The sequence below is a fragment of the Podarcis filfolensis genome (genome assembly GCF_964270895.1).
Source record: "Podarcis filfolensis genome assembly, chromosome: 3".
Taxonomy (NCBI): Eukaryota; Metazoa; Chordata; class Lepidosauria; order Squamata; family Lacertidae; genus Podarcis; species Podarcis filfolensis.
Genome location: NC_139606.1, coordinates 37,296,719 through 37,319,969, shown reverse-complemented (window position 1 = coordinate 37,319,969; position 23,251 = coordinate 37,296,719). Strand labels below are relative to the sequence as shown.

The 23,251-nt window shown below is 39.9% G+C and overlaps 1 protein-coding gene across 5 annotated transcripts in view; it reads right to left on the bottom strand.

The window, feature by feature from the left end:
* ADGRB3 (adhesion G protein-coupled receptor B3) overlaps positions 1-23,251 on the bottom strand; it is a 437,944-nt gene that overhangs the window by 339,177 nt on the left and 75,516 nt on the right. The window lies entirely within an intron of this gene.

Genomic DNA, 23,251 nt, shown 5'->3' with positions numbered 1-23,251 from the left:
TTTCCTACTCACGTTGAAATACTGCCCCTCAATGAGTCCAAACTTAGATTCACAAAATGTTTAGGGGTATGCGTACCCCTGCGTCCCCCCAGAAAAAAAGTGCTGGTTCTATGATAAGATGGAACAGATTGCAATTATTTTTAAATGTAGAATTTTCCAACAAAATTTGGCACTGTCAGTAAAAGAGTGGGGTTTTCTTTTAGTATAAAGACAATGGCAGATTGTAATTTAGTTACCATTCATTCATCCACAATATATATATAAAATCTATATGTATGCTCAAATATCATTTACTATATATTTTTAAAAAAATAAGATTTAGCTGCTGCCTTGCAAAAATAAATTCCGAAAATGATATTTGCTTTTATGTCTATAAGCTGTCATGTCAAATTCATATTCACTTTTAAACTGATAGGTTCTCTTGGATGGTTTCACAACTACACAAGAGTGTAATATTGGGAAAGCCATACCAGGAAATGTTCATGGCTCACGAGTTATAAAAGTAAAATATTGCAGTTTCTGCTCTGGAGAATTATGGGGTAGCTTTCTCATTTAGATAGCAGTGTGTGTTGATGCATTTAGACAGCAGTGTATGTTGCTTTCTGCAAGAAAAGGAAAATACAAGATCAAAATCAAAACAAAAGAGTGCCATTGCCAGACACCCAAGTAAGAACTGCTTATGTTTTCTTTCTCTATGTTGAAAGTGCTTCTGTGAAATGTGAAAACTTCAGGTAGATGATCCTATGACTGTCCAAACATGTTGTTGTTGTTTAGTCGTTTAGTCATGTCCAACTCTTCGTGACCCCATGGACCAGAGCACCCCAGGCACTTCTGTCTTCCACTGCCTCCCGCAGTTTGGTCAGACTCATGCTGGTAGCTTCGAGAACACTATCCAACCATCTCATCCTCTGTCGTCCCCTTCTCCTTGCGCCCTCCATATTTCCCAACATCAGGGTCTTTTCCAGGGAGTCTTCTCTTCTCATGAGGTGGCCAAAGTATTGGAGCCTCAGCTTCACGATCTGTCCTTCCAGTGAGCACTCAGGGCTGATTTCCTTAAGAATGGATACGTTTGATCTTCTTGCAGTCCATGAGTCCAAACACACGTTTTATTAAAATAGAGGAGGATACTTAGAACCCTTTTTGAGCAGGCAAAAGATCCATCTAGCCTCACATTTTGCTTCCAAGATGGGCTAGCTTGATACCTCTTGAGAAGCCCATAACCCTCCCTTATTTTAGCACTGCATACACACAGGGTGAAAACACACTTAGCATATATATACCAAGCCATGTCTAGTGGTGACTTCCCACTGTATGCCCCCCAAAACAAAATCATTTTCGTAGGTTTCCTCCCCACCTAAATAAGGAAGTGCTTTCCATGAAAAGAAAGTGTAATGTTAGAAATAGCAACCCTGCAAATATTGCCCTAAGTTTTAAAAGATTAGAAATGTACTTATTACTGAGTTAAGCATCTTAAATGAAGAAGCTGTAAGAGGTTTGTTGAAAATATTTAGATAGTGGGGGGGGCGGGGACAGAAAGAAAGATCTGCACACTACTCTGTCTCAAGCCAGAAAGAGATTTAAAGGAACTTCTTAGGCAAAACCATTCAGGAGTAGCCCAGTAGTGTCCAGAAATCTTACATCAAAGGGAACAGCTTGACCCATTTTGTTTGTTCTTTAGTAAATTCTTTTCTCCACCCCTCACCCCCCATCACAAAGGCTTTTGGACATAAGGTTTTAGGATTTGTCTGATTCTAACTAAAGAAGTTGCAAGAGCAGCAGAAAGCGACTGAGTGAGATAAGCGGTTCTCCCCCCGCGAGCGCCTGTTTTATTCAGCTGAACTAGTGCCCTCCCCTAGCTTGGTATTCTGTATCTTCCTGAATTGAACAACAGCTTGGCATCTCCCCCTTTTGTTCTTTTCCTTAATATGGCACTTCAGTGTTATCTTTTTTCACTGCAAGTGGTGCCCATGCATCTTGTACACATAGCTACAGAGGAAGCGGAAAGAGATTCAACCTGGTGCAGCAGGCTGGCAAGCTGAGTGAGCTGCGAGCTGGCAAGTCCCTCAGTCCCCCATCTGCAATTTGGAAATGATAATAATAATACTCCTCATGGGCCACTATAAGAATTTCTGATCTGATTTATGCAAAGCACTTGGAATGCATGAAGTGTGCTACATATAAAGGCTAAGCACTATTACTGGTGTGCAGTTGTGGGAGGAGGAGAAGAAGACAGAGGGTGAAGAAAGAGATTTTTCCATCCTTAGGACACCCAGGGAAACATAACAAAGCTTCTATATTTGGTACAGGTATACAGGTGGAGAGTGCAACTGATTGGGTTACAGCTGTGAGCAGCATGACAGATTAGAGTGATGTCCGCTGTTTCCAGGAACTCTCGTCACTGTGAGACTTTTGTGGCTGAGCTGAGAGTTTGTTTGAAACTTGGGTGAAAACATTGGAGGCTGAGGGTGTGTGAGAAGGAAAATGAACTGATATAATATAATAAAATAATAATAATAATAATAATAATAATAATAATAATAATAATAATCTCTGCTTAATATAGTAAACATATCTCTAAGCAGTATACAGGAAACTGAAGCAATAGCAGACAAAAACATTAAGCCACTCTGGGCAGCTTCCAACAGAACACTAAAATACAATAACCTATTAAACTTTAATAGCTTCCCTAAACAGGGCTGCCTTCAGATGTCTTCTAAAAGTTTGGTAGTGGTGGCGGGAGGGCGTTCCACAGGGCGGATGCCTCTATAATATTGATTTTTATATGTTAACATTTTTATATGGAACTGTATTTTTTGTAATATTTTGTTTGTTTTTGTCTGCTATTGCTTCAGTTTCCTGTATACTGCTTAGAGATATGTTTACTATATTAAGCAGTATAGAAATTAAATAATCAATCATTTGATTGCCTTGTGTTCATTGGTTAAGTGAAGGGAGAATTTCTGACAGGGGGCAGCCACCTCCAGCCTCAGGGTGCCCCTGGGAATGACATTACATCACGACACAGTGTTATTCCAATCAGGCATTCAGCCACAGGAATACAGCTAGGCTACTGCTTGAAGCAGTGGCAGGTCACTTTTTATTTTCTTTTGGCAAATTAACCACTTCATTTTAAAAGGTAAGATTACCCCCTGAAAGTTCTTAGGAATCTCTCTGTCCCCAAAGCTTAACCCTCTGGAGGATTTTCTTGCTGTTTTTGTTCCTCAAATTTATGAAAATCACTGGACCACCATACATTTAAAGCCCATTGTTTTCTCACAAAGACTTCTGATAACTGTAGTTTGTTTACGTTGTTGTGAACTGCAGTTCCCATGATTTCTCTTTTTGGGGGTGGGACCATTTGCCTTAAGCAGCCAAAAGACTTGAGTCTACTACTAACAGCACACACAGATGTAAATTACAACATCTTTGTTCAAACTTTCAAGGATGACCTACTTATTTTGTGGATAATCCAGGACATTTAAATGAGTTTTTCCTGACAAAGAATCATTCTGGCACACCTGGCCACCTCTTTCACTAATTGTTCTAGCCTCCATTAATTATTTTCTGTTCAAACCCAGACTTTTCCACATCACAGCAGTAATCCTATAATAATATTATCAATTATGAATGTTCAATGTGTATAAATCATATTCTGTTTGCATATTTAAAGTAATCTAGAGGACAATGTCAATGCTTTTCTAAAACTGTGTATTTATTTTGTACATTTTAAATCTTATTTTAATTATCCTGAAAAACAAACAGTAATGATACTAACAGTGATCCAGATATAAAGTACCTCATTTTTGCATCTGTGGTCAGCATCTTGCTGCAACAGCTGAATTATAAGCACTGGAAAATGAAATATTTTAAAGTAGGCTTTTGAGGGGAGGGAGTTTTAGAACTGTGGTGTAAGCAGTAACAATGTCTTTCTAAATATGTATCACAACATGGCATAAACCCCTTTCAGGAATTTAACGTCCATGGAAAATGAACACAGGAAAGGTGTTTGACTCTCCCTTTAACATTTCTAATGTCTCTTAAATAGGTTTATTAACACTGCAATCTTTGCAACAAAGTATACAGTGAAGATAGACTGATGTAGGAATGTACTTTTTGTTTAAATATTTGGTCAAACATAGTTTCCTTTCTTCTTAAAATATAGCTTGTTTTCTTATTGACAGGTTGTGTGATGGTTACACACCAACCTCTCAATGTCTGATATCTGACTCAAGTGACCACAAAACACTGGGAAAGGGGGATCTAGATGCATAGTGAGTGGAAGGTGTGTAATTAAAAAAAGAAAATGACTGCAGCTTTGAATTGAACTTTATACAATTCCCTTCATATTGCATGATTCAATACCAATGGGATTTCCATGTGAGTCACTTTCCTGTATCTGTTTCACCACATACAGTAGTACCTCAGGTTAAGAACTTAATTCATTCTGGAAGTCCATTCTTAACCTGAAACTATTCTTAACCTGAGGTACCACTTTAGCTAATGGGGCCTCCCACTGCCGCCGTGCAATTTCTGTTCTCATCCTGAAGCAAAGTTCTTAACCCGAGGTACTATTTCTGGGTTAGCGGAGTCTGTAACCTGAAGTGTCTGTAACCTGAAGCGTCAGTAACCCGAGGTGCCACTGTATTCTAAATTTGAGATACCAATGCAGGATTTCCTTCCAATGCAAATAGCAGCTTCTCAAAAGGTCTGCAGCAGGGGAGAAAGGGGTTAAATTCCCTCTGCATTCCTGTTGTGATAATCAAAATCACCAGCAGATGCTTCTTGCTTCTCCTCATCCTTCCACATCAGGTCTCTTTTGCCCCTCAAAAGACACATAAAAGGAGGCAGGCACATCACCATGGAGTACTTCATTAATTGGCAGAAAGCTGCGCTAATTTCCATAGAACTTCAAGGTTAAATATGCTTAATTTGCAATCTTAACACATGACAACATACGGTACCTGTAGCTACAGATTTATTTCTATATGCCATGAACTCACAAAATGGCAATATTTTCATATTCCTAACAACAAGGGTATAATATGAGTTTATTGCATCTCATCAAACCTACTCTGAAAGCCAATCCTTGTGGAAGAAAGGGAAGTCAAATAAACCTTCAATGCAATGTCTAATTATTTATTATTTTAGCCAGAGGGAACAATTTGGCATAATCTCCTAAACAAAGTCTTAGGAAAATCGCATTACACTCTCTACCTGCAAGTAAAATGATTGATGAGCTAAACCCAGAAACATTTAGAGTTCTTTGCTGCAATAAATGACAGTTCTAAAAAGGTGAAAACTACATAAATACCAACCTAGTGGATTGCACCATTTAACTCAAATGATCTTTAGATAGAAAAATCCATCTTCCAGCAAGCCTCTCCAGGCAGTCTTCTGAAAATTTTCTCTCTCCTCCAGACCAGAAAACAAGGAAGCCTTTATACTGAATGTATTATTGGATTGCAAGAATGAACAGAACTGTTTAGAGAGGTATTGTAATGGCCATCTGTCAATGAAATTTAACAGTTGGGGGAGACATAACTTAATTCCATCAGCATATACCTTCCCAATAGTTGTATAATTATGATGGGAAAGGGAAGAATATTCATGGAAAAGGGTTGTTCTGTAGGTCTTCACCTACAGAACAGGCCATGTTCCATAGGTAGAATTCTTTCCACTGTGTGCTTGAAACAACTAATGAATTTATATTTAAAGCTTTCAATTGCTTATCACAACTGTTTGCCACAAGAACTTCATGTGGTTATCCTACTTCACCCTCACCACAAACCACTGAGAGAGGCCAGGCAGTGAGGTTTTCATGGCTGAGAAGTGAAATGAATGACTTTGTTGGTTCAAGTCCAGAATTTTACTACATTGGCTCTTATTTGAAACAAATTATAACGTGCATAACTTGTTCCTGTCTAACATTCAAAGCAGACAAATGTCTGTGCCATGCATTTCTCCATTATACTAATTACTACTTCACACTAGAACACATTTATGGATCTTCCTAACTTCTTACGGATTCCTGGTCTTTTGAAAGTACAGTGGTACCTCGGGTTAAGTACTTAATTCGTTCCGGAGGTCCGTTCTTAACCTGAAACTGTTCTTAACCTGAAGCACCACTTTAGCTAATGGGGCCTCCTGCTGCCGCTGCACCGCTGAAGCACGATTTCTGTTCTCATCCTGAAGCAAAGTTCTTAACCTGAAGCACGATTTCTGGGTTAGCGGAGTCTGTAACCTGAAGCGTATGTAACCTGAGGTACCACTGTATGTAGATTTTTTTTTTAAGGAACAAAAGGAATATCATTTATACTGTTCATATTTCTAAGACTCTCCTCAAAACAATAATAAAATTTAAAAAATCACTGCTGCATAGTTAACTTGGGTATATTCCTAACATCATTGCTGATCCTTCAGCCCAGAGGTCTTCACTTGACACTTCTTTTGCTGTGTTCTTTTCTATTGTTTACATTATTTAAGAAAAAATGCTTCAGTGTATATTCATTTATACCAGAGGTAGGAAAGCTCAGATCTGGGCACTTTGTCAGGCCAGGTGAAGATTTAGGAGACCATGTTCTATTCAACCGCATTGGGTGCCACAACAATGACTTGGTGTGGCATGGGGGCTTCACCTGCTTTTGCAACTGGGCCCACCCACCATGGCACACAGCCCTTGAAGTTGCCCATAGGAAATATGGCTCTCAGGCTGAAAGAGTTCCCCTACCCAATTTAGACCACTATACTGCTGACCAAAGAATGAAAATCAAGCTAAATATTGCACGTAGAAAGCAAAAAGTTAGTCAATAAATATGCATATTCCCTAGACAAGATGCTGACTTTGTTGAATGTAGACCATTCAGATGGTCTCCTTGAGTTCCCAAAAGAAACCCTAAACTGCAGTGCAATTAGAGAGCACTCATGATAAATCTTTAGGGCTGGATTCAACTGCAAGGACTTCTGCTAGTGCAACAGGGCTTTATCCTATCCCTCCACCCCCAATCTGGCCTCGGTGGGTGTGGGGAGAACCTCCAGAACAGGGCTTGGAGGCAGAAGAGGGATATTGCTCCTTCTGGCTAGTCAAAATACTTGTGCTAATAGAACAATTGCCACAGTGCTATGTTGAAGATGGGGAAGATGGGGTTAGCTACAGCAGCTTAGGTATAAATAATAAAATTATTATGATTGTAGAAGACATCTGAAGGCAGCCTTGCATCAGGAAGTTTTTAATGTTTGATGTTTTGCTGTGTTTTTATATATGCTGTAAACTGCCCAGAGTGGCTGGGAAAACTCAGGGCAGGGTATAAATAATAAAACAATAATAATCATTATTATCATTATCATTATTATTGTTATTATTATTACTACATTGCTGGCTTAAAAAGCTAGGTCATTCTTTTTCTCAGTACAGACCAAAGCTGCTTTGGGAAAAAGTGCATCAAAACACAGTTTTTCCAAAGAAACAGCAGGATGGATACAAGATAGATGTGGGTTGTGGCTAACAGCATGAACACTTCCCCTAACTAACTAACTAACTAACTACCATATTTTTTGCTCTATAAGACTCACTTTCTCCCTCCTAAAAAGTAAGTGGAAATGTGTGTGCGTCTTATGGAGTGAATGCAGGTTGCGCAGCTATCACAGAAGCCAGAACAGCAAGAGGGATTGCTGCTTTCACTGCGCAACGATCCCTCTTGCTGTTCTGGCTTCTGAGATTCAGAATATTTTTTTTCTTGTTTTCCTCCTGCAAAAACTAGGTGTGTCTTGTGGTCTTATAGAGTGAAAAATAGGTAACTAACTAACTAACTCACTAATTTTATTGTTTATACCCTGCCCATCTGGCTGGGTTTCCCCAGCCACTTTGGGAGGCTTCCAGCATATATAAAAGCATAGTAAAACATCAAACATTAAAAACTTCCTGATGCAGGGCTGCCTTCAGATTTCATATAAAAGTTGTTTAATTATTTATCTCCCCGACATCCGATGGGAGGGCACATGGAGGGCACCACTGCCAAAAAGGCCTTCTACCTGGCTCCCTGTACTGGTGGAAGTGCATTGGATTCAGAGTAACGAGGAGTTTACTTTGTCTGGATTAAGGAAGGAAGGTGGACTATATGGGATTGGCAGAAATGACCGGCAGAATCCGGGACCAGGGAGAAGAGGCGGTGGAAGAAGATTGGAAGAAATTTAAAGACTATTTACAGAAATATTGCAAAATTAATGAATGTTAGAATGATGTTGGATAGAAATTAAGTGGTTTCCAGCTGTAATGCTTTAAGAATATGGAAGAAGGGTATAAATAGGTAAAAAAAATAATAACTAAAATGGTGTTGGATTGGAAATAAGTGGTATTAGCAACAAAGTTAATAAGAATATGCAAAAATGAATTGATAATGGATGAAAATACTGAGTTATAAAATGTTGTTATAGAGATAAGATAAATGAAAGAGGGTAAGGATTTGCTGATTTGATTATTTAAATGGGAATACAAGAAGGGGAGGTGTGAGGAAGTCAAAGAAACAAGCAAATGAGTTTTAAATTATGAAAAAGAATTGTTTTTAATTTTTTGTATCTTTTTTGTGTGTGTTTACTCTTATTTTTTTCTTGTTTTTCTTATTATGTGTTTTTGTATATCTGTTTTTTTGTAAAATCTTAATAAATATTTCTTAAAAAAAAAAGGAAAGACAGATGGATTTGGTGAAGAATGAATGGGAGATTCTGAAAAGTGTGTGGCTTAGGAAACATGCAGTTTCTGGGAAGTATATTGAAGAAAGCGATCATTCATGAAAATAGATCGATGCTCTTAATGAGAATGCTTGGGAGAAGCAGAGCAAATTTTGCTTAAAGGATTGTAGGCTGGGTTGGGGAGAATGGTGAGATGGAGGAGCAGCATTGAGCAGGAGGCACAAACAGATGGCAAAGAAAGATTACATGGGGGGGGGGGAGGCCCAGAGAGGGGGAGGATGCTTAAGTATCATTCATGGGCTAGAACCCTTAACTATCTTATGAAAATCAACAATAGCCACCAATTCAAAATGGCATGAAAAGTGAAAAATATGGGTTGATAACGACAAAGCTATCTACTTTATGCAAATTAAGGCAATTTCCATTTGCCTCTAGACCAGTAAAATAAGTCGCACAGCTCATTAAGCTTTCAATGGTCCAAAGTAGTCTTTATCATACAAAGAGGAAATTTACTAAAGGTCTCTGAGAACTGGTAATTAAAAAAAGAAAGGTAAATCCTGCACAATAATCATAGTAATTTCTATTTGGAATTGTAAAAAATGACTTCAAGTAGTAGCTAGTATTGTTTTAGAACCCAGGATGAGGGCTGTGTGTGTGTGTGTGTGTGTGTGTTTAGAATAGGAACAAATAAAAAGAAGGCTGGACTGGAGGTGGGGTAGAGAAAGCACCTCTTTAATTTTGTCATTAATTTTGTAGGTCCTATTCTTGCACTCCTCCAGATTCATTATGGACTAGTTTAGTTTAATTAGATATTAATGTTTGCTGAAGCATTTGCGGTTCCTAACAATACTCAACAGTGGTGTTGCTCAGAGACTTTTATACACTGTGGATCAGACACTGGAAGCCCTTTGTTGTCTTGAAGTACCCCTAAGAATCTTTACTTAAATGTAACCGAACATTAGTAAGAAATGATTGACTGAACTTTATTAACTGCCCCCAAAGTATTTTTGGTTTTAATGAACATGGACCGTTTTGAACCTTACAGAAAATGAAATGATTGAAATCATTTTTCATTCCAAAATCTACTGTTTCACCATCTGAATTTATACCTATGTATGTATTAATATGATACAGGATGAGCACTGCAACCCCTTTACTGAAATGAATTGGATGGGAAACCAGAAATATTACTGATGACAGCATGACTTTTTAGAAAAACAAACTATGCATAGAATCTGCTCAGGGTTGTATAGTTTCAAACACAACGTATGCTACATAATAAAGTGGCATACAGACCACAAGGATTCAGCCATAAAATATAAAACCAGGGATGTTTCCCTTTGTGCTATTTGGCACTTGCATCAAGCAAGTAAATCTTGTTATTTGGGGGGTCAAGAATTCAACAGGTCAGTTACTCACCATCTGTGTCTTTCTTTATTTCAGCAGTACAAAAGTATAAAAAACTTCCTCTCCTCATTTCCTGCCCCCAATAAAAACAATACAAGATCAAAACTAGGAATCAAGTATCAGTGTATGTTCCACAGTGCATATGCAGGATGTGCTATTTGAAGGCTACAAGTGCATGATATGCAGCAATTTTTTTCAAAACAGCCACTCAATTTTGTTATCTGTGACAAGTAAGAATTATATCCAGGAAACCAACTAGCAAAAGGTTTATAAAGCAGCTGCATGTGGAGGAGCAGAGATGCGAACCCGGTTCCCCAGATTACGAGTCTACTTAACCACTACACCACACTGGGATAAGGGGAGTCCAGTGGAAAGTAATTTATGAGCCCTCCAGGTGGTGTCTGCCAAAAAGGTGTCAAACTAACTTCCTGACAAATGTGCCATGAGTATTGGTTGGCTGGAAAAGACCACTTGCCAATCAGATGACAGGTGTGATGCAGTCTTTGTTCTTCTTGAAACCCCACCACCCTGCCAACGTGCAGTTGATGCCTGAAGCTGCTTGCATGAGAGGTAACCACAGATAGTAAGTTCTGTCCATCACAGGGCTACAATTCCCAGCACCCTTAACAAAATACAGTTCCCAGGATAATTTGGAGCAAGTCATATGCTTTTAATGTATGGTGTGTATGCAGCTAATGGATTCCTGTGCAAAATTCAAAGTGTAACATGAAGCCTTCAGATTTAAAAGTGTTAACAATCCCCACCCTCCCGAAACACATACAAGGGACTAATTCAGTTTACAATCAGACATTACAATTTTACAGATTAACTGGATTATAGATGGTTGTGTTGTCAGTCATGACACCTCTCATTCAAAAGTAGCCAGCTGAACTAGGCAACTAATTCTATTACTACTCCCATAGCCCACCAAATTTTATTCTTGTAACCTACAGTGATATAAATTATTCTGATCTAGTAAAGGAACAACACTGTTGCTTCAATAAGCTTTGTCTACGTGACAGAATATATTATTACCAGGTAGCTGATCTAAGTTCTTCATGATCTGAATATGAAAATTCAACTGAATATGAAAATTCATTGTTTGTCACATGTAACCTCTACAAATGTGTAAAATAGGATGGGTAGCATTTAATGCTGTGTGTTTGCTGGCAAATGGGATCCTCCTAAATTGAGGGTCCTGGTTGCACTAGGGCCCCTTCAGCCACCCCCATGGGTGTTACTAGGCATGGCCCAAGCCTTGTCAGTTGGGCCCTGGGATCATGCCTGGCTGTTTGGGCCAATTGGGGCAGGTGGTGTGATCCTGGGTCCTATAAATGTGGCAGTGCAACGCGGGTGGGGCACTTGCTTCGCGCTGCCGAACACCCCCCCCAATTTGGTGCTGCTGCATTGGCCTTGCTTTGGATTGGGTCCCCTGCTTTGGAGCCGGGGCTGGGTAAGAATTTTTCCATTTGGCAGATTGGCTTGGGCCACTTGGTTTTCACCTACCCCCTTAGCAATCGTCACAACTTTGTAAGGTTTGGTGGTTAGGCATTGGTTTATAGAAATGTGCGGGAGGGGAGGTGTGGCCATCACCTGCCCCTCCATAATTAGGGTATTCCAGTAAGGGAATCTAGGGGTCCTGGATCTCATCCAAAGTCCGCTTGAGGGGCTAGGGCCATTCCAGGACAACAGGAACCCCGGGGTGAGCTTCAAAAGATCTTCACCGTTGTTGCTCGCTCATTTGGTGTTTACCCTTTCAGACTGCCAGTCAGAGTGGCTGGAGTCAGTTATAGTCCCTAACCAATGCCTAAGCCAATACTGCTCAATTTGTTCTGTAATCAATAAAGTTGTGGCCAAAATTTTGTCCAAAAATTTAAATTATGTGTCCGTTTGAATTCATTTACTGGGGAAGGGCTTGGGGGCCTCGGGACACAAACTCAACCTGTCATCAGAAGAGGGAAGTGATGCAATTTTTGGTCATTCCCAGTTATTCTACACAGAATTCCGCCCTGCCCCCAATCACAATCTGCTTTGGAAGGCTGAAGGATGTTCCAGAGCAGATTTATGAATGAGGGTTTGGTAGTGGGAAGGAGTGGGAAATCACCAAAAACTGCCTCCCTTTCTCTGTTCCACCAGTGGATTTCTTCCATTGGTGGATGGACTCAGTTGCCTACCACTCTGTATTTTTTAAATACTGTAGTAAAGCTTAGCATGTGAAATCAAGCAGTTTTACACACACATTTTAATAACTCCCACAGTACTTCTAAAAAGGTAGCACTGAGAGCACATTATAACTGCTCCATTCCTGTATTTTCACACACATTACACTTGGAAGTAATTTAGTCTCTTTTGGTTGGTGCCTGTCCTTGCTTGAAGGAAGCACTTTACAACATTATTAAAATAAGCAAAAATTTTGCCCAAGGCATTGTGTTGATCCTGCATTCTGTATAAATATTAATACCAGCATTGCCAATGCATACTTCGAAACTTGATTTTTTTTTTCCAGGCTGGTTTTATCATCCCCCTGCAGGTATGTTGGTCTGTAACATAATATTAGCAGCTCTCCTGTGTTTTCGTTATATTTTCTTACTTCTGCTGGAGGAATTTCTGTAATGCAATTCCACATTCTATAGCTCTGCTTACATCCAAGGGATTTTCAGATACTCTTGTTCTCCAGGGAAAACTTCAGAACCAAGACTGAATTAGCCCATTTACTTGTCATATCCATGTAAAATGAATGTGTGAAGGAGGAAGGGCACAAATGCTCTTGTTTGCCCCACCTCGGAACATTAATCAGAACTTCTGAGCAGAGCCTATGTATATAGTAAAGGGACCCCTGACCATTAGGTCCAGTCGTGACCGACTGGGGTTGCGGCGCTCATCTCGCTTTATTGGCCAAGGGAGCCGGCGTACAGCTTCCGGGTCATGTGGCCAGCATGACTAAGCCGCTTCTGGTGAACCAGAGCAGCGCATGGAAACACCGTTTACCTTCCCATCGGAGTGGTACCTATTTATCTACTTGCACACTGACATGCTTTCGAAGTGCTAGGTTGGCAGGAGCAGGGACCGAGCAACGGGATCTCACCCTGTCGTGGGGATTCAAACCGCCGACCTTCTGATTGGCAAGTCCTAAGCTCAAGGAATCAAGGAAGCATCACCCTCATTTTCGTTGGCTTTGTTTGTATGTTACTGTTGCTACATATACAAATGTGACTGCGAAGTGGTATCTAATAGCTGGGATAGATCAGTTGCTGGAGCATGAGATTCTTAGTTTCAGGGTTGTGTGTTCGAGCCCCATGTTGGGCAAAAGATTCCTGCATTGAAGGGGGTTGGACTAGATGACCCTCGTGGTCCCTTCTAACTCTACAATTCTACATGAGGTGGAAGTGGCACCGATGCCTACCATTTCAAGAATCCAGCAGAAAGGGCTAGATTTCTCAGCTCGCAGTGGAGCAGGAGGCTGCAGTGGGGAAATGAAGGAGCAAATGGCTCGGTATAATATTAAGTTTGCTTGTATGCATAGATTCATAGAACTGTATGGTTCATCTAGTCCAACCCCCTGCAATGCAGGAATCTTTTGTCCAACATGAGACTTGAACCCCGAGGTTAAGTGTCTTAACAGTTTGGTTATGAAGGAAGGCTTGCAAGGTAGCTGAAGTATGCTCTGTGAGCTCTCCTTTAATATTATGTCCACAAAGGGCAGTTACACCCAATTTGTTAAAATAGCCAAGTATGGGACAAACATGAGACACATAGACTATCATAGAATCATAGAGTTGACCCACAAGGGTCATCCAGTCCAATCACCAGCAATGCAGGAATCTTTTGCCCATCATGGATCTCGAACCCACAACCCTTAGATTAAGAGTTTCATGCTGTACTGACTGAGCTATCGGAGCTACATGGGCCATGGAATTCTAGCTGTTGGGTTTTTTTTAAGTGTAAATCATGCATGACTGACAGGAAGTCAGCCCGACCATGTAATACAGAAATAAACCTGTACAGGGTGTATATACTCTGTTCAGGCTGAAACTGTGTTTTAAATCCCTCAATCTCTTAAGAGGATGTCATTCTCTTAACAAGTCCATGTTCTTTAGAAGTTTGCATCTCAGCCTGCAAGCTCCTTGTCTGCCTGCATCTCTCTGCGTCTTTCTCACTGAATCTTGCAAAGGGCACACTCAAGGACAAATGACATCTTCTGCTTCCTGTGTAGTGCGTAGCAATGTCTTCAATTTCTGCTAATTACATTATAGATACGGGGCGTGAGAAGAGTCTTACCTCTTACCTCCCTAGCACTGATCAGACTGAAAATTGCTCCTCCCATGTGGCTAGGGGGGAAATTCCCATTCTTGCTCTAAGAGGAAATGAACAGTCTCAAGAGGAAGGGAGAAATCTGAATCTGTTAAAATGATCTTCAAAAACCTATAAAAATTGAACTTTAAAAATATAGGATATGTGACAACCAGAATTATTGAATGTGTGTCGAAGACTGATTATGATTAAAGATTCAAATCACAGTGTTATTATTCCAGATAATTTTCTAACCACAAGGTATTTTGTTCTGTAGTGAATATATTAGAATGGATGTTTTTTTAAAAAAATATATATATAAATCTGTCTTACTGTTAACACTCTTAACTTTTCAGAAGGGCTGATTCAGAGATCATTAAAGTTAACAGGAAGTTTTTGATCACAGCCCATCTGAGCAGTCATTATGCACCTGATTAAACCTAGTCAGCATTAGTGTGAACAAAATCTGTATGCTAATCTTGTCCCTTTGTACATCATATATTAAGTTTTAATATGCTCCAGAGGTTGCTGCAGAACTACAATAATTATACCTAAAACTTACTTTGCATTTCAATTTTTAATGCATTATTAAATGCAGCACATTTATAATAATCTTTTCAGGAAACAAAAGTTGTTAAAAAAACAACCCAACAGCAAAACAAAACTAGTAGTTAATAAATGCATTATAGTGGAACCATAAAGGGACCCCTGTTTTAAAAACTGCTCAGCCTGAATCATAAGCATCACTCATGTGGATGCCAGGCTGTAAGCGGTTAGGTTGACAGTGACCCAGTTCACATGCAATGCCAACCTAAGATCACAGAAGCAGCACTCCCCCACTGATTTTGCTGTTGCCATGCTACCTAAGACACGGTCTGCCTTAGCCTTATTTCCAAACCATGAGCTGTGTCAATAACTGTTCTTTGAGAAGGAACTCCTCTCCGCCCCCAAACTTAATATTATGTTTGTACCACCCTGAATTAAGTTTATACCAGCCAAAGGGCTTGGGCCGGCCTGTCTGTCTACCTACCTGTAAATCCAGTACACTGGCCAAAGGGAAATGTGGTTTTCTATAATAATAATAATAATAATAATAATAATAATAATAATAATAATAATAAAAATAAAGCTACTTCCTCTTTTACTTTAATGTCTCCCCCCACAACCTAATAATTAGAAAACACTTCAATAACTGCACTCATAACAGGCTCAGCCATGAAGCTCACTAGGTGACCTTGGCCCAATCACTACCTCCTGGTCAGCAGCAGCAATGCAACTGCCTGGAAGTAAAGTGAGTGCCACCATGCCACCCGCCACTGGTTCAGGGTGCATGATAACCAAACCATATTTTAATACATTTGAATATAAAATAAGACCATTTCTCATGTTATATTTTGAATCCATGCCAATCTATGATTAATTAGACACTGATGAATTAACAGAACAATCCTATGGGTGTTGGGGTGGGGTGGGGAGAGTCTATTGCAGAGGTATTGCCACATCCTGAGGTCAGCTGCATTCATATCGATAATGGAACACTCCTGCAGGCCCCATGGCCTCCTCTGGCAACTGGAACAGCTACGTAGCATTCCCAGGAAGGGTTACTGGTGTTCTGGGACTCACAGCTGCTCTCTTGTGAGCACCCGGTCTTTACAGAGTAAAGGCAGCGCAGACGGAGATGAGGAGATGAGGTATCTGGGCATACCTACTTTATTTCTACTAATTACAGATTAAAGAACATAACAAACATGTATGAGAGAAGCAGCCCTCATACAGACATGCTATCTCATTGCAAGACAGAGTAGAAATAAAAAGTACAATAGTACCAGAGACGGAAGTCACATAGACAGGCTTCCTTTCTCACGGAACAGAAAGTAAACAATAGGATCAGATGATCCTTGCAATGGGAGAAGTGAAATACTAACAATCATATCAAGGTAGTGATGGAACATTGCTTTACATAGCTTCTTCTGTCTTTATAGATATATTCCCTTCCCATTCTAGGGCTTCTCTAGGAGATGAATGGACTTGGATCTTCTGCTGAACTGCTCCCCAAATCCCCTTTTGCTTCCAACACCTACGGAGGACTGCTGGTGGGGCAGCCACAGTAGCAGAACCTGTTACCGTACTTGTCAGAAAATGTATTTTACAAAGAATAAATTGTACTGGGGAAAAGAAAACATATGTAATGTAACAGCTGCAAAGCTGGTGACTCCAATCAAGGTCACAGAAACGCTGAACCATTGCCTCGTTAACTTGTTAACTGCCTTTAAAAGTGTAAGTGTATGTGTGTGTGTCTAAGAACGAGGGTGGGAGTTGGCTGGTTGACTGAGAACATGGGAGTGTGAAGACTTCAAGCAGACTCCAGAAGAGTTTATGAAGACAGGCAAGCTATGTCTAACGGTTTATGCATTGCTACGAAAGAGTTGTGTATTTGGAACAAGAAGACCAAACCCTCTCCTGGGCTCAAGGGAGAGAAACAAATTGTATTGAATTCAATATATATAAATAATAGAGTTGTTCAATCATTGCCCACCTGACATGTGAAGAGTCATCTTGTGTAAGTGGTCTACATTATCACTAAGATTTAAGCGTGAAACTGCTGAATGACTCAAAAAATAGATAACAGAACTTATTCACTACTAGACAATGGAGGCCCTCTGCAGCAGACCTTTCTCTCTATGGGTGGACATCCTTCTCTGCCTGGGGAGTGGCCCTCAATATCCTATGACTCATGGGATGCCCTCCCAGAGACCACAGAATCGCACTCTCACGTACTATTCCTGACCATTTCTATGTGAGAAATAGTGGATTACATTTCTAGTAGATAGGATCCCAAAAGTCAGCTTGTCAGGTTTCTCCTTAAGAATTGGAATGGCACCTTGCTATAAGTCACCCCATTACCCACTTCAAACTTGCATAAACCATAAATTATTAATATCTTGTACAAAATAATATATTCACAATTCTTGCAGTGTTCCCCATTTCATGGAAAATCCTTTGTGATTCAAGTGACATTTTATAAAAGGTGAGAGTCTAAAGTTAGGTACTTTAATCTATATTTAAACACCAGGCTAGAGGTTTCTTAAACAGTTCTACTAGACTCACAGATCCGAGTGAGATCAATGCCTTTTGAGAATCTGAGCTCGAAGTTTGAAATGCGATTCCCAGTGGCACTTCATATTCCAGATATAGCTCTGAAATGAACTTTGGGATGTGGAGATGTTATAAAAAATAAAGCACTGCTTTATAATTAAAGTTGCATTAATAAACTAAGTTTGAGATGGCGTTGGCAACAACACTTGGAAACTGCAACGGAGTCTGGCAACGTTTTGCCACTCTTTAGACACGTGACTGATGCAAGCAGCGAAATATTAAGAGAGATAGGGTTGTATTCAGTGCAGCACTAAGCAGAAATTTGTGTGAGTGGAATGACTTCTGTTTTTGCAATGAATTCTATTTGTGCAACAGGACTTCCCCGCTCCCATCCCTACTCATGCCCACTAAATCTGTTCTGGGTCACCATCCCCAACTCTCCAGAGCAGATTTGGAGATGGTGTACAGTGCATGTGGGGGTTTGTCTGTGTGAATGTCCCATTGCAGAAGTGGAAGTTTTTCTGCTGTGCATTTATTCAGTTGAATACCACCCGTAGAGTATTTTGTTTTTTTCAGGCTGTCTTGTAGGCTAGCCAGAACTGCAGAGGAGAGATTGGTAGAGCAAAAGGCATCTTGGGAAGGAGAGGCAGCAGGTGTTTTTCACTGGGCCCTTGTAGAATTGGATACACTGACAATAAAACTACCCAGTTTCAAACTACCTTTGAAAGCTTCAAGCCTCATTTAGTTTGGAGGCTCCCAGTGCAGAGGAATACAATGCAAGTTGCAAAAGTGACAAAGAACCACAGCAGCAAGAAAGGAAAGCAAGGAAACAGTAACAGAAAAAAAGATGCAAACAAGCTGGTTACTTTTTAAATACCATATATTCCTGCAATTCAGAAGCTTTCCCAAAACGGTTGCACTTCTGATATTTAACAGCACGTTTCTTGCTTTTTATTGTTATTAATAATTTATTCAGGATTTTCACATTTTATTTTAGCATTCTCTTCCATTTCCTCCTCCTTTCCTTCCCTACCTGTCTTCTGGAGGTAATACACCTATCCTTTCTAAATAACTAAACTAGCTGCAATAAAATAAAAAGCAACAACACAATTGAAACAGTAATTAACGGTACTTTTACTTCACTCCTACTGGCACTAGAATTGTCACATCTGAAAAATGATGGGGCATTTTCAGCACACAATAAACCAAGAATTTCCTTTCCAGCAGAGGCACCTATATTTCTGCACCAATGTTTTACATGGACGCTTAGCCGTTCCACATATAGTGGATATTTTACATGTTGCATGAACTTGGGCCACTGTGAAGAGTTGTGCAACAGCCAATGTGAGAGTAGCTCACCTATTGGAACCTCAGTCAAAAATATTGTTTGCTAATGCAAAGCTAGCAAAGTTAACTCCTCTTTCAAACTGCCCAAGATCCAGTGCTAATGAGGAGGAGGTGAGACTTGGAGGGCACTGCCACAGCCTTGCAACAGTCCTAATCCTGATCCTGTTGACTGCATTTGCTGGAAACAGTGGAATATGTGAAGAGATTAGGCAGGCAGGCAGACAAATGCAGGCAGCAAAATATTACACTTCTCTATTCTTAAAATTTTTGTGCCGCTGATGGAGATTATTTCCTACAACGTATATTGCAAATAATATTGAGCTGCTTTCTTGCCTTAGGCTACAAAACGAAGCATGCTAAATAATGAAATCTAAATTGGTTAAATTAATTTCTAATGTCAAATGAGAATCTTTCATCATATTAATCCAGGAGGTAGAAGCTTACTTGTAAATATTGCCAAACCTCATTTAGCTAAGCGTAGCAGTTAAGTGTGTACAGTGTGGGGAGGGAGGGAGGAACGAGACCAAACAACTCCAGAGCTACATTTTCTTACAAAGAAATTAGGTTCTACTGACTTTCTGGACGAATTCCTTTAATAAGTTTAAATGGGTTACTATATTCTATTAGCTTGCTAGCCCAAGGGCCTTTTCAAAGTTTGACTTAATTTGATCTCTGTACATAGTTCTTTAATCTCACATATATGTATTAGCCACAAAGAATTTATCTCTGATTAGAAGCTTGTAATTTTTGACACACACACACACATGCACACCAATATACTCTAGCAGATCATGCAGTATGCTGAATGTTCAATGTTCTTAGTAGGAGCGGGATTTGTTTTGTAGGTGAGATTTTTCATTGCCATTGTGGATAATGTTTTCACAGTTTTGTTCTTTTCCCATTCCTTTCAATTACTTTTGCTAATTCAACCAAGGTGGTTTAGTTAATACTGTCATTAGAGGACCAATTTAACACTCTCTGAAATCAATGAAAAGCATTCCCTTAGGTCAATGGATTAATGTCAATCTGATCAACTGGGAAACTTCACAGTAAAAACAATTGTTGTTATGGAATGTTGAAAGCTGAGCCACATAATGTTGAGTGTATCTCTAGCAGGGGTGAGGAAAATGGTGGGGTGTGTGAAATTAGTGGGCTGGACCTCTAATAGCATATACTATAGTAGAGGAGAATAAGAATGGGGAGGGGGAATGCATGCAATGGGCATTAAAACCTCTATTACCATTCCTTTTCTTTTCCCACCTCATAAAACTTATCTCCTCCACCACCCTCACCACCTGTAAGTAATGAATAAGGCTCATGTTGTATATAATGTGGCAGGATGGTGGTGGAACTCCTTGGCATCTCTATGCTGATTGCAGAGGCATGGTCATGGAGATGATCCACATAAAGCTTTGCAAGTGGTGATATTAAAATTGAATCCTTGCTGGTACAATAAGTGATCCCCCTGCATTGTTATGACCTGTTAATCTTTGCCCAGTTTTAGCTCTGTATAAATGCATCTGGTATATAGACCAGCAGGGTGATCCCCCAGAGTGACTTGCCATTGTTCTCATTTGAGAAGAGGTGATTGGCCATGGTAACACCCTCTTTTGGAACGCACTCTTTTAAGACACATACTGCAACAGAAGCAGCAGCCAGGAAGTTTGATGAAAACGAATGATAGCTCAATGATAAAGCAGTCTGAGGTGTATCCAATCTCAGCTAGGAGAACATGATCTGTGAGGATTCTAGGAGATGTAAACAAGCAGGGACTAGTTCTTATGTTTGAGCCTGGTGCTTTATTCAGATTTTTTTTTAAAAAAATCAGTTAAAAACAAATGTACTTTTGTATAAGTAGGGAATCTCTCAAATGTGCACAAACCATTTCAGTACGTTATATGTTTGCAAGCATGGCCAGCTAAAGGTGTGGATCTGCATTCAATTTGATGCTCAGGCTTTCAGGAAGTCATTATCCAGTGGTCTTAGAAGCTACATGAGCATTAGCCACTTGACAGCCATCCAGTGCATGCTTTGGGACTAGCTGCTGCCACAGATTCATCACAGAAGGGAAGGCTTCAGGTGATAAGCATTTGTCTGGAGAGAATGGCTTGTGCATCATTTCAGTCCTGTATTTAATTAGCACAGTTCTTGGGTTTGTAGTTCCAATGATGCTGATGTTTATGTTCCCCCTCTGGATTTAAACTGGCATGAATGCTGTCTTTTCTGGCTGTGAGGCCTGTAGATAGCTAATAAGTCTCACTAGTGATCGCAAAGGTTCAGACCTCTCTACCCCCTGTGATGAACCAGGGATGTAGTTTGAAAGCCAGCCTGAAAGCGGGATTGTATGGTGGCCTTGTCCTTGCCAGAAGACTACACCTGAAGAGCCTGGGTTTGGAAATTAGAGGCTTAAACTTGGGTAAACTAGATTATTTTTCAAACTGGAGTGGAATGCCTTACACCCGTGGTATTTAATAAAGCTTTTCCCGCCAGCTCCTTGTGCCCACATTGTCATCTCAATTGCCTCTGCAAGATCTCAGCTCACACCATTTGACATTATGTCATGCAAATAATTTCACAGTACAATGAATAAGTAGAATTCCCACAACTGAATCAAACCACAGAGTTCCTATTACTGAGAAAGTTTCACAGGTACATTTTCTCATATATTTGCACAAAAGTAAGTTTAAGTGGGACAACATAAAGGGGGAGGGGAGAAATAACCCAGATTCATACTGATATAGAATGTGCCTGAAAGCATACTGTACTTACTTGGATTAACACTGAAAGAACAGTTTCCTAATCCTAGAGAATATGCACACATGGATTTTAGTGCTTTAGGAATAAGGCAGCAATAGGAAATGAGCAATGTCAGCTATATACTGAATTTTAAAATGACTGATGTTGCACAGAAGGAAAACTAAACTTAATATATACTAGAATGATACAGTAACACTAAAGAGTTAACAATGCACACTCTTCCTCATCCATAATCAGATTTGCATCCTTAATCAATTGTTTTTGTACATCTTTAGAAAAATCTGCTATTTGTTATAAACTGCTAGAAGCATATGCTTTTTCTAATTAGCTACATGCTGATACATAGATCTGTATACTAACATGTTTTTATAGCATTCCCTCCATTGGGAAAATTTCACAGTCCACAGTGTGAATTTTTGCAAATGAAGGCATTTATCATTCCCAAGTGCGAATTGATACTTTAGCAGGTAGAAATAAATAAAATAATAAATAAATAAGTGCAAAACTATGGGATTAGTGCTCCACACAGAGGGAAGATCAAAATGCATGAGAAAAAACCTTACACAGTCATTACATAACAAGATTATAGCTTATGCTTCAGGAATCAGGGGAAGTATTTTATGTAAGAGAAAGTATATAGCCAGGAGAATATAGTCACATAAACTATATATATATATATATATATATATATATATATATATATATATGGTGCGTAATCATGTCTTTTCATGAACTGATCCTTCAAACTGCTGATAGTGAAGGTCACATAAGTTTGTTTATAGAAAGTTCTTGCTGATGTCTCCTGCAATTTAGCACTGGCACCTCAAGTCCAGATCCCTTTCCCTTCAAGTATTGTTGAGCTGTTGTCCAAACATGTCACTCTGCACAACAGAAATTAGAGAACTGATGTTCAGGCTGTTTTGGCACTTCTAAAATGAGATGACAATGTGCTAGCTTTGAAATGGGAATGACATTCTTAAGGAAGACAGAAATGGCCTGCCCGAGTGTAGCTCTCCCTCCCTTCCTTCTCTACACTAGTAAGAAAAATCAATATTGCCCTAATTATAAACATCTAAATGTTTGCCTAGAGCTAAGCCAAAATTTAACAGAAGGCCTCTCCCCACCCCCACCCCAAAGAAACCTCCTGAGTTTTTCAACCTCAGCTCCCCACCCCTAGAAAAAGGCGGCTGCTGCAGAATTTTATCACATCTTCCTTACTTGCACACACACAAGTCTTTGACTCCCACCCACCCCACCACTTGCTTATCTTCAACACATTTCAGCTATTCACCAGGCTTTGGTAGAGACAGCACATGAACCTGGGTGCTGAACAGTGAGCCGGGAAATCTGTCCCTCAAGGATTTTGTTTTTGTGGGTGACAGCCATCTCTCCCCACCCCCCGTCCCACCCCTGCTCTTGTAATGCTGCTCTATAATAACATTAAGTCTGCAGCATTTTGGAGGATGCATAATGATGGTTAGGTGCCCAATACAGTTGTTGCTGCTGTAGCAAACTGCAATGGTCGTAGAGGTAGGACCTTTGAGGGAAAAGGAAGAGACTGTAGTACTGCCACTGCTGGTTGCCTGTGACCACTCGCTTGGCACATTCACTGTGAGACCTGAGAGTGATGACGTACATTTCTTCTAAGTCGAAGGCAAAGTGTCACTTT